This window comes from Camarhynchus parvulus, chromosome 1A (genome assembly GCF_901933205.1).
Source record: "Camarhynchus parvulus chromosome 1A, STF_HiC, whole genome shotgun sequence".
NCBI lineage: Eukaryota > Metazoa > Chordata > Aves > Passeriformes > Thraupidae > Camarhynchus > Camarhynchus parvulus.
This window is the reverse complement of record NC_044586.1, coordinates 65,206,745-65,219,373: the sequence shown is the minus strand read 5'-3', so window position 1 is coordinate 65,219,373 and position 12,629 is coordinate 65,206,745. Positions and strand designations below refer to the sequence as shown.

Below are 12,629 nucleotides of genomic sequence, written 5' to 3'. Positions count from 1 at the left end.
AGTTTCTGTCACGTGCCACGCCGCATCAATTAAAAATAAATTACATTTCATGCAAAGAACCTAACTTAAAAATCTCAGCAAACAACAACAGAACCTTTCCACTAATGATTTTCAGTCATCAGAAGTGGAGAGAGACTCAGACAGCAGACAGCATGGTCCCAGCATGCTTTTTGCCTTTTTTTTTGTTTGCACAGTAGCTGTCAGTTGCAGCCCTGCAGGTAGTAGAACCCAGTGGGAAGAGGGGCGGGACAGAGCAATGCTGCCTGAACTGACAGCAAATTTAAATTACTGAGCTTTCTTTTGCTTTTTTTCTTTCTTTGAGTGCCCTTTCCTTTTTTTTTTCTCTTTTCTCTTTTTTTTTTTTTTTTGGTATTTTTCTACTCTGCGACAAACTGAAAAGATTCGAGCACACACTAATTTAACAGCCCTGCTTCGTCGTCTTCTTTTTTTTCCCCTTCTGCTTCCAGGATAATTAAAAGAGAAACCTGTAAAGGCAACGTTCCTTCAAGCAAGTTGGTGCTGTAACGTGCTGGTAAGATGAATTTAATTTATTTTTTTTTTCCTTTCCTCATCTTTTCTTTTCCTTTTTTGGAGCTGAAAAGCTTTTGTATATCTAACGCAGTCATAAGTGTGGTTCCCCTGCTGTGGAGGGTTAGGAGGTAATGAAAAGGTACAACGGCTTGATATGTGACCTTCTCCTATTACTTAAAATGGGGAATAACAGCTTTCATGCCTGTCCTCATGATGCTTTTCTCTCTATGAATTGACTATTTGCTCAACAGAAGAGATGCTGTGATTGTCGCACTATGACAATGAGGACTTGATTGTTTTTTGGTTACTGTTCCATGCTCCTATCAGAACAGATACTTGAGTTGGGGGGGTTGTGTTTGTGAATTTTTTTTCCCTCTGAACATTGCCTGAAGCACTGATACGACACGGGGGTGGAGATGGGGGTGGAGGAGATGGTCTTGGGTATCATCCTGCCTGTTCAGCTGTTTACTAGGTAGGGAAGTGCAACACTGAAACTTTTTTAAAAAATAAATAAATATTTTTTCCGCTTTCATCAAGTGGGGTCAGTGTATCCAGGATTTATTGTTGTCCAGTGCTAGGTAAAGTTCTTGCTGTCCCTTGCATTTTCCCTCTGGAGAAGGGGGGAAGGGGTGTTCCACTCCATACCTTGTCACACCATTGTAGTAGCTAATTGCAAGAAGCTGACAAACTTTGAGATGAAATACCGGGCGTTGCTTTTGTAAGGAATGAGTTTGATGCTGTGGATCAGCTCCTATGAATACCACCCTGCCAGATATAATCAGATCTGTATTGTACATGTTACATTCCTGACTTGCAAGTACACTGATTTCCAAGGTCTCCTTTCTAGTCATCTTCTGGTACTAACACATTTTCATTTTATTTTTTTAGCAAATGAGATGTGTTTTGCTTTGTGTTTAAGCTTACAAAACTTAAAAGGTGGTGTGTTTTTCTCAGGATTTCTGAATGTAGTTCTGCCAGGTATTGAATGCTACAACATCTACTGAAATCAACAGGAAGGCTGTGCTTGTCCTGTATTTAAGAGAAAATTGCTGAGTACTGGCAGGACTGGATCTTATGATTGCTGAACTATCTCTGTTTTCCCAACTGCAATTAATCTTTGGTGCACTTTAGGCTGGATCCTGTAGCTTTACTGTAATATTCAGAATAAGCACTATTCTTACACTTAGTTGCTGTTTTCTGATCGTGCTGATGAAAACTTTTTGAACATAGGATGGGAATTTTGGAGAAATTGAATAGAGTTAGGAAACCAGTGTGATTTAGTCATCTAACTCCTTGAAAGCTCTTTTCCTTAATTTTATTTAAAGAGGTATCCTGAAACTAATAATCTGCACATTGATTAGACTTTCCAGACTCAAAGGTCCGTTTTGCCAAATGCATAATGTGACATCATGAGAGAAGTTGTGCAAGAAGGGTGGAGAAGAGGAGCAGTGGGATTGAACACAGAGTCCTTTCCATGTCAGTGGAGGGGGGGAGAGGACGTGCCAGTGCCATATGGAAAATCACATCCTCTCACAGAAACTTTGTTAGGGCAGAGGGTTAAGGGTGCTGCACTTGCAGAAGTTCATCACTCCCTATCTCAGTCTCAGTTTCAAGCACTGCAGTACTTTTCTGAAGGTTTACTTTGCTTGTGCAGAAAATACTGTTGGCTTGTGAAATGAGGGCGTTGGAGCTCCCACATCTTGCTTTTGCCCTGAAAACTTGCCTTCCCCCACACCACCACCAAGGTCTGCGAGGCCCAGAAAATTAGGCTTTGTCCCTTGTAATCCTAAACTCCCATCCATTTATAACCAGAGAAGAAAAGGGTTGAATTCAGTGTTCTTGTTATGGAAATAAGTTTTTATTCACTCAGTATCAACTGACAGTTAGAAGCGTATCTGATGTAATATGAATAAACTGTAGGCTGTTGTCAGTAAATTATGCATTTATAGTCTCACATTCTCCTAGAAACAGTGCTTTTACAATGCTCAAGTGGCCTAATGGGGTGAAACAACTACCAATACTCTCATCTGAGACTCCTAATCAGCCAAAGTCATGAGAAGTCCATGGTGGTTGGTTCCCACTGACCATGGTGGGCATCTCAGCCATGGGTGAGGCTGCAGGGAGGAGAGCCTGAGGTTAGCCAGGTGTCTTTGGTCACACAGGTGATGTCAAAATTACTGTTATGAGGCAATATGAAAACACAGTACAGCTAAGTTTAGATGCTGAGTTTTGTGGCAAGAATGGATTGCTAAATTCCTAAAAATTCTTACTAGATTCTTAAACTGATATCTGTACATTTAACTAAAAAAAAAAACACCCTAACCCAATCTACCAGTCTACATCTTCTTTGAATGTAGTCTTTAAATATATATTTTTTTTAATTAATCTGTGCACTTTAAATTGCTGTTGGCTTCTAGCAATGCTGTCCTCTATTCAGTGCCTGGAAATTTCTAGTTGAATGCAACTGCTTTCATTGTAACAAAAAAAAGAAAAGCAAGCCAGAAAACTTGCTGTAATTTCCTGTCAGTAACAGAGAAATAAGAAAACACTAGGCTAATAAAAATGATAATCTGAGTTTACAACTGTTAACAAGATTTCTGAATAGAAATGGTGCTATTATGCACAAAGAATTTCTATCATCACTAGAGGAATGTAGTATAAAATTATGAGGTTTATTATTAGGGTCCTGTCAACCAATCAGAAATCAACCCATAACCTTACTTGTGAAATACCATAAGTTTTAGCATCTTCCCTCCCCTCCTACTAATAAAATATTAAAGACATTTTATAATTAGAAACTTTGATAACATAACTGTGAATTTCATTTACAGCAAAAAGCTAGCATAATTCTGTATTTCTTCTACATCTCTAACGTTCCATATAAAGTCACTGCAAGTCTGAGTTGCACACAGCAGGTGAAATTAAGGTAAATCACAGACTTGCCATGGGCAATAATGATGGGATTTCATCAGTTGCTTTCTCCTGGGAGAAGCCAAATTCACTGATTTTTCTCAGGACTCTGAAGAATTACTAAAGAATTTCATAGCACCTCCTTCCCTGAACGAGACTGCATTTCTGCATGGCATTTCTGGTCAGCTCAATTCAAGTGTGACAGAATCTTGTCAAAATTCTTAGATTTTAACCACTGAAGATTATTCCATTTAATTCTAGGAGTAAAAGACTCTTAGATTTCTCTTCTAACTGCAAATGATTTATGTCATTGTAAGGGGCTTGCTCTGTTTCCATTTGATTTAACGTATTAGCCATGGTCTTCTTTCAGCAAGAAACACTCTTGCAAGAACCCTGTACACAGGCTCAGAGTGACCCCAAGCCTCTGATCCTCCCCCACTACCTGATTAATAACATATTGGGCTACCACTTGCCTAAACACACTTCTCCCACAAGTCTGGCAGCCAGTCACATGCCCTTCCTCTCCTTGTGATGTGCACATGGCTCACTGCAGAGTCCTCGGGGCCCCTAACACTGTGCAGAGTATAGAGAACCCTAAAAATAGTCTAAAACCTCCTCATGACTCTCATCACAGAGCTCACAGTATTTATCAGATCACTAGATAAGAATTAAGAATATAAATAAGTATTTTAGTTATTAAGGTAAACATTAAAATAATAGCAAGAAGGAAACAAAGTGAAAAGATAACTAGAAGCCCAGACAGCTCATTTCTAGATCATAATTATCATCACTCAAAGCCTTCTTGGGGTTGCTTTGCATGTCCCATGGCCTGAAACTCAGTTCCTGCCCTGATGTGCTCGAAATTCTTGAAGCCAAACCTTTCCTGCTCACATTGTTAAAGACACATATTGTCATTTTCCTTGGGGACGGCAACAAAATGGGAGCAACCCAAAAACTCTGCACATATATTTTTGTTTTTTTATTTTCCTTCTCAGCCTGGAACCTCCAACTGCCTCTGTGTTACCCATAGAAGTGATTGTTCTCTGTCCATGACATTTTGGCACCAGAGATAGGATTCATCTCATCCAAATTTAGGTACCAATAATGTAGACACCTATAAGTGAGTGAGCCACATCTGGCTCTCCTTAGAGAAAACAACCAGGTGCTTTTCTGACATCTGTTTTCTTCCAATCCCACGGAAAGATATCATATTCAAAATTCAAACCATTTAATTTGCCCTCCACCTCAAATTTTCTCAACTGTTGCCTTACTTTAGACATCTCCTGTAACTACTTCATGGAGAGAGAGGACTTAAAACTCCATCAATTACATACGTGGGAAAACTATTGACTTATCAAGCCTCATATGCCTGGCAGTGGGCTTCAAACAAGGCTGATCCTAGTGCAGTTAGGTCTGGATTGCATAGGCACATCCATACATCACTGACAAAATGTCACTCACATATATCATTAGTCCTCCAGGGCTGCTGGAGGGAAGCTGTCACAAGTGCTTCCCAGGCAATGTGTTTAACGTCTAATTAATCTTGTTCCTTGTGGTTAATTTTATTAGGCTGAACTGATCTAGTGAAAGGAGGTGCTGTGATTGGTTTATTTGTTCTACTTAGTAGGCCAGTGGCATTTAAAAGTCATGCTGCAATGCTATAAAAATCCCAAACTCAGGAAACTCCATGAGTGTAATGAAGTCTACCTATTTTAGGCACCAGTATTATAATGAGTTGATGTTCCTGATGTAAATTTTCTTATCCAGAGGACACCATGCTTTTGAAAGCTTTCAGACTGATACTTTGTCTTCCTACATTTTTGCAGCTAAAGCTGCGTTAAGAGTGCAAAAATTGTGTTCTGCAGAGCAACCCCCATTTCCCAAAGGTACCTGACACCTTCAGCCCACCTGGCCATCTGTGAAGGGGCTTTCTGTGTCCCCTTGGCCCTGTGTTGGCCCCATGCAATTGTTTTCATGTCCAAGTCCGTGGTATGTGACATGAAGGGCTGTGGGTGATGCTGATGGGTCACAGCCCACCTGAGCAGAGGGTTAAAAGGGTCTGAGGGAGGCAGCATCAGAGCAGCCTTGCTTGCAAGGTCTGGACGAAATGATACCCAAGGATCACCATAACCAGCATCAGTCAGGTTTATATTCAAGGAAAATCTGCTTAATTTAAAATGTTAATTTAAAATGTGTCAGCACATAAATGTATATTAATACGTATATCAGAGCATGGTGTTGGTAATGCCAGTGTTGTGGGTTCAACCCCTGCATGGGCCATAAACTCATGAGTTGAACTTGATGATATTTGTGGGTCCCTTCCAACTCAGAATATTCTGTGATTCTGTGATACAAACTCATGGTATGGCTGTTGGACACATAAAACCCCACTAGACAGGTGAGACATTCAGCAATAGGAACATATTCTACCATCAGACAAACGTGGTCTCCTTTTAGGATTCATTCCTCTCTTCACTTAGGTAATCTTCAGCATCTTAAAGATTAAGTGTAGGCTTGGTTTAAGTCAGAGACACTGGATTTTGCCATTCATTTGAGCATAACATATTTGATTGTCCACTCAGTTGTTGATCCACATCTCAGTATGGTGGTATTCATCAAGGTAGGTTGGGCTTGATGAACATGGAGGTATTTTCCACCCTTAATGATCCTATCATGATCACACGTGGTTGAGGTAGCTGTATTCTGAACCTGAGCTCTGAAATGTTTTGCAGAAAGAGTCTTTACTCAGACCATAGCAGTGGCCAGATTTTGAAGCCAGCAGAAAATGTGTTATGGTGCACTTGAACTGGTCACACAGTAACAGAGCTCTGAACACAGGATTGGGTCTCTGACACATTTGCTGTTCCCAATGATTAATGTATAAACTCTGTACCAGCTACTAACACAGTGAGCAGTCCAGAAGGCCCGTGGACTGCATTTTGGATAACAAGAGACAGAATTATCAATTAATAGTGGCTCTTAATCAAATCTGATGCAGTTGATGTGTTCCATAGGCTCTCCATTAATGAGCAGCTCTACCAACACCTTCCTTTCCCTGCACTCTAAGTCCCTGAATTATGAAGGACATGTGCATACTAAATGAAGCTCTTGCACTCAAGAGCAAAGGCTGCCTATCCAGTGTCACAAAGCAAGAGACCACATTCACAGGACATTAAAGGCTGGGTACTCTTGCTGAACAGGTTTACACATTTAAGCCTTGATCCTGCAAGGACTTATACACATGCTTAACCTTACACACTGCGAATGAAATCCTGGGCCTCTCAAAATCAATGACAAAAGTCCACTGACTTCAAAGGGCCACTCTGTGAATAGCCTTTTTGGTTTCAGTGCAGCCACACAGCGTGCAGGAGCGTGTGAGCTGATCTCCCCAACCCTGCGTGCTTGTGTGAAGTCTTAAGAGATTGAGCGAGCTGCTAAGTGTATCTTTCAGAGCACTTCTGTCTCACAACAAACTATAGGCATTCAAAGATGTTTTCTTGTTTGATCTGTGCTCTTTACGAGTTTTGCCCAAACCCTGTGGTAAAACCTGCTGAAGGAGACTGTGAGCAATCCATAATGCAATTCCCTCCCTGGCTAGTATTGCATTCTGAGCAGTTTGTTTTCTTTACTTTCCAAGAGATCCAATCCCTGGAGTGAGGTGATTATGCTGGAATCACATCTTTCTTTTTTAAAGAAAAAAAAATCTATAGCTCACATGATTTTATAGGAAATCTGGGAAATATCTGCTGAAATGACTTACAGGTCAAAAAAAAAAAGTGTATGAATTTGTACAGGATTCAACTGCTGGTTTTCATCTGCTTTCTGCTGGTTATTGAGATACCTTCTTGCAAAATTTAACATATGTCTAAGGATCTGTGGGAGATCAGAAACTCAGTCCTGGGTCTGGGTGGATAAAACTCTCCTCTGGCAGTGATATCCCTCAGACGCTCTCTGGAGTCCTGAGGAGTTGAGCGAAATGTTCAGGAGAATAAAAAGTGGTATCAGCCCCATTTTTCAGCACAGATCCCTTTCCAAAGAAGGCTAAATCAATGATCCAATGATGCTGTACAGATCTTCTGATTCTGGGAGTGGTAAATTATGCTCCCAACCCTCACAGTGGCTGAGGTATTGGAGCTGGGGTGTCCTGGGCTGCCCTGAGTAGCACCAAGGTGTCTCAGCTCCAATAACAGAGCTCATGCTGGAGAATGCAGATCCTGTGAGCGAAACAGCTGCACTGGTGTACAGGAGCACCAATGCACCCTGCACGTGCTCAGGACTAGGGAGGTTTTGGCTATCATCTCCCTAAGCCTGCAGAAACATTTGTGAGGACAATATGTGTGCTGTAACAAGGAGCAAGGGTTTGGAAAAGATATTTATAAAGTTTTGCATCCCAGTTATGCTTTAGGATAAGCCTGTGTTAGCATTTGTGTAAGCCAAATTACCTCTTCTCACCTAAATTGGTGGCAGTCATTTGAGAAGGAGAGTAGGCTGGGTGAGCTCAGTGAAGCTACTTTTTTCTCTTTCAGCCTTTTCCTCTGACACGTTTCATTGCTCTAGCAGAAAAAAAAAATCCCCAGACTTCACTCTTTTTTTTTTTTGGCTTTTACTGTAAAGGTATTTTAATTTTATCTTCATCGTGCTCCTGTACTAATGGGCTTTACACATTCCCAGCAAAGTCCTGTGTGAAATTCTTAACCACAGAGATTACAGAAATTTACTGCTTCACTGGCGTGGTCAAGTTGCCACAAAATTGCATTTGTTAATGTAGCTGTGAAAACACATGGCACCTGCCATCTCTGAGCATAAGGATTTTAAATATGGCTTGGAAGAATTTAAGGATGCCTATAAAATGGGGCTTGGCCGTGTCAGTTTAGCTTTAGGAAGGAGGCTGTGCTATAAAATACTCACCCATAATTGGACACGAGTGACAGCTTTACTTAACTAATGTTCACAAATGAACGAGCAATGAAAATGTTCTGCCTTTCTCACCCCAGAAGAATGACCACAGCAGATGTTAATACCAGTGAGAATGGCTTTATTGTAGCTACAGGTGAGACAAATGGAGGATTTATGAGTCTGGGGATTGAGGGAAGGGGAGGAAGGGTGAAAGTCCAATGTTGTTCCACAGAAATGCAATGTCCATTCCCAAACACATTGCATAGCACACACAGTGCACTAAAGCAGAGGCTATTCTGTGTCCATGAATTCATAAGCATGCCTGATTTTTTTGTTTGTTTTTAAATGCCCAATACCCAGACTCACAAACTGAACATGATTCTGCTGTTTATTTCCTTATGTTCTACCCTGTGCCCATTTAAGCTGATGGCAAATCTCTAACTTAATTGATAATACGATGTAATCAATGGCTCAAAGTCTGGGAACTCAGTGACCCGTGGAAGTGTAAACAAGAGACAACGTTGTTTCTCTGATGAAAGTCCTGAGACCAGGCTTGGCCCAGCATCTGCTGGATCCTTTCTGTTCATTTTAATGAGCTTACAAATGGTCCCTAACATAATGTGCATTCAATAGAAATCAGCATTGGTTTTTCAGGCACTGATCCAGTAAAGCCCTTAATTATGTGCTTAAGATTATGGTATGGGAATAGTCCCACAGAAGCCACTGCAACCACAGAAATGTTTTAAGCTCAGCAAGTAAGAGAATGTTTTGTTGTTGGAGTATCATCACATTTTTTTCCAGTTAGTAGCCTTTGCCAAGAAAACTAACAAATGCAGTTTCTAGAAATCCAGCAACATGAGATGCCATAGATGCAGTGATATTCAGATTTTTACCTTTTTTTTTAGCTGCTTTATGTTCCTTTATGCCCAGATATAGCAAAGGACTTAACTGCAGTTGTGACATGAATAGGACTACTTGCATCTTGAAACTCAAAGCTCCCTCCCCTTTTAGATCCAGGATATGCTCACACGTGGTGCTGCTGTCTGTTGTCAGTCCCAATTCTAGGTAGGATGATGTTTTTAAATTTATAAAAGGTAAAGCAGCAGTATAAATAGGAAAATATTCTCCCCTGTATTTAAAGTAAGTTCTGGTGGTTTACCCCAAACTCTTTAACCAGGTGCTTTTTTGGAAGAGCTGCTTAAATGGAGTTTGAGATTTTGTGCCGTATGGAGCACATCTTGTTTAACTGCTTCACTTCAGCTCATCCCACCTCACTAGAGGGGGCTGCATTTCTGCATCCTCTTGTTTTCATGAAGCCTCTTGATAGTCACCAGGATTTTTTCAGGTAATGGTGCTTACAGCAAACACAGCCTGTGGTGTTTCCAAAAGTTTCCTGCTGTCAGAAGCATGAGGGCCAAATTAAAAATATTGGTTTGGGAGAATGTAATCTTTTCAGCACAGGCTCTGGTCAGCTTGGCTGTGTGCAGTGCCAGTGCCCAATAGTAATGATGTCCAGGCACAGGGCCAAATGCTAAAACTGCCCCCAGAGTGAATACACTCACACTCTGTGTGAGAAGCAGTAAAGTATTCTTGTTTTCTGGCCAGCAACACCACTTCCCAGGAGGATAACTTTTGCCAGGAGTATGAATAAGCTGCAGTGAGGCTATGCCTTATGGCAACTGCTGCATCAGGGACTGCTAAGTAACTCATAAATAAGCAGTCCCTGCTGCCCCCCAATTCCAGTATCCAGCTTCAGAAAGTACTTATGTAGGTCCAAGTATAAAGGCTTGCACAGTGGCCTCAGTGGGCTCTGAGAAGTGCCAAAGCAGAGGTGGCTACTTTCCATCTCCTGCTCCTTCAACTTGCCATAATTTTTCTGGCAAGCACAAATATGCAGAGCCTAGAAGGATTTGGCTTCTATTCTTCAGCTCATATTCATCATGTGGGTTGCTCCAGTGAAGTTGTGAAGCCAGGAGCTCCTGTTATGGTAGGATAAAGACTCCACCACTGCTGAAATCTTTATTAGCAAATTAATTATGAATAAACATTGGAAAAATAGGCACACTTTAATAAACCCAGTAACTATCTTGTTTTGGGCACACAAGTGTATTTATACCCACAACAGAACTCTGTTAAAATGTAGGGGTTTTTACATTAGTGCTCATTTTCAGTTTTCTTGAGAACAACTTCAGTTCCACTCACATAAACATGCCAAAACTTCTGCTGATATAAACCAGGGTGATCCCTTGAAGCCTGGTGAGCATCTGCCCCAGAATGGCAAATAACAGCCTCTAGAGCCCCACTAATCATTGAGGATGATAGAAGTTGCTGATTCAATATGTGCAACTTTTTAACACCACATAGACAAAATCATTTCAGTCAGGAATTCCTACACTAGGGTTAACCATATTCCAGAAGGAGGTAGTAAAGGTTAACTGCATTCTAAGGTGCAGCAAAGCACCCTGTTTTGGTTTAAAAGGTTTAAAACCTGCTTACAAGGATGCAGCAGTTCAAAGTTTTGAGCAGACAGTAGCAACAGATATAATAAAAAATATGAGCATTTAGACATCTTTAATGTTCTATACTGTGCCCCTGTATGAGACATTCCCCACTTCCAACTGCTGACATACAATGATACAGCTGCTGCTTCTTTGCAGCAGAATTGAGAACTCTGACTTCAAATAAGCCAATAAAGTGATGCTCTGGAAGGCAATACTTGTACTCCTTTTCTTCAGCTACATTTTTCTTGCCTTTCAGGACATTTCCTAATTTTCTGCACAGATACCTTATTTTGGAAAAAGATAGAAGTATCATCAGCTGGTGTGTTTATCTAAGAAAAATCTGTATATTTTAGACAAGGATAATCAACTCCTTCTGTATACAAAGACAATCTGAGCACCATTAATCAGAAAAACATTGTCACAGTTTAAATTTCTTTATGTTCTTCTCTCCCATCAGTATAAGAATATACTTTTGTCATATAGCTACTTATCTTTGGTTGAATACAAGAGTGAGCACACAGAAGCAGTTCTTTGTTCTGGTATTTCCAGCCAGCTTCATACCTCAAATTATTAAAAACCTCTGGGAAGTCTTTCTCATGAAGTGTGATTCACAAATTGTATGAGTTAGTCTTCAAAGATTTTATTAAAATAAAAATGGAAGTCTATGACCCTTACTAGTGGTTTGTCTTATATAAATGTATTTCTCTGCTTGACTTTCACAAAATACATTAGGACAGAATAAATGACTTTGGAGCAGGACAGGAAACACTTCAAAAGGAACTAATTTTCACATGCTGCAAAAGTAGTTTGGGGACCATCTTGAAAGATCCTCCATGCCTCCACTTTTCTTTATGCAGCTTTATTCATTGTCTTAAAATTAATTTGCCAGAGCAAGAGAACTTGTTCTTAGGAAGGTGACAAAATTTATTTTGAAAGTCCTGGTGGTACTAGTATGGCACTAAGTGCTGGTGGTACTAGTGGTTCATGTTGCTGCTGTTGAATATGTTGTGGACAAGTCTCTGGGGTTCTGTGAGTCCTAGGAAGAAAATAAGGACCATTCTGTAACCCCACGTGCTGTTGAGCTGGGGCAGCTCGAGTCCATCCCCACACACTCCCCCAGCCCCAGGGAGAACTGACAGCATCCACCCTGTCTGTGGTACCTGCTGACCCCAGCCCAAAACCAGGCATGTTTTAGAGAATGACATTTGGCCCAACCAAAGCTCTGCAGGGGAGCAGGCTAGTGACTAAAGGTCTGTGCATGGTCAGGAAATGGTCCTTAGGCCATGTTCCTGGGCTGGATCTTCATATCAGTGTAGACATAACTATCAGAAACACAGCTCAAAGGGAAAGTCCTCCCCAGAATACTCACAGACCCTGATTTGAACTCAGCCAGGTGCAGTTTCAGACTTTACCCACCCTGTTAGAGGGGACCTGAAAGGAAGAGGTGGGAATAATTGCTGGCAGGTGTCTGTGCAGATTAAGTAGGATGCTTTCAGGTACAAACGTGTATCCTAACCTGTGTAATAAAAACTCAGTGTGTTGCTATATCTACAGAGCATCCTTCAGCCAGGAAGTTTGGGAAGATGGGAAAGTACTGTGAGCTTGGCTTGCTCTTACAGCCTGCTCTAGGCATCCACTAAGTTTTACTGATGGACTGAGGACTTGGACAAACACCCAATCCAACCTGGTGCAGAATCCTCCTGCTACTTGAGAGTGTAGGCTGAGGCAAGCATTGTGCCTTCCTTAGAGGAAAGAAGGCTGACTGCTGGTGCAGAGCTGTTGAGAATGGAT

General features: G+C 41.0%; 1 protein-coding gene across 1 annotated transcript in view; it reads left to right on the top strand.

Annotated features, from left to right (window-relative positions):
• Positions 1–240: 240 nt before the first annotated feature.
• The window catches only part of CELF2 (CUGBP Elav-like family member 2), a 549,003-nt gene continuing 536,614 nt past the window's right edge, over positions 241–12,629 (top strand). The window contains exon 1 of the mRNA XM_030959792.1: positions 241–532. The gene's annotated coding sequence lies outside the window, so the exon portion shown is untranslated. The remainder of the gene's footprint in view (positions 533–12,629) is intronic.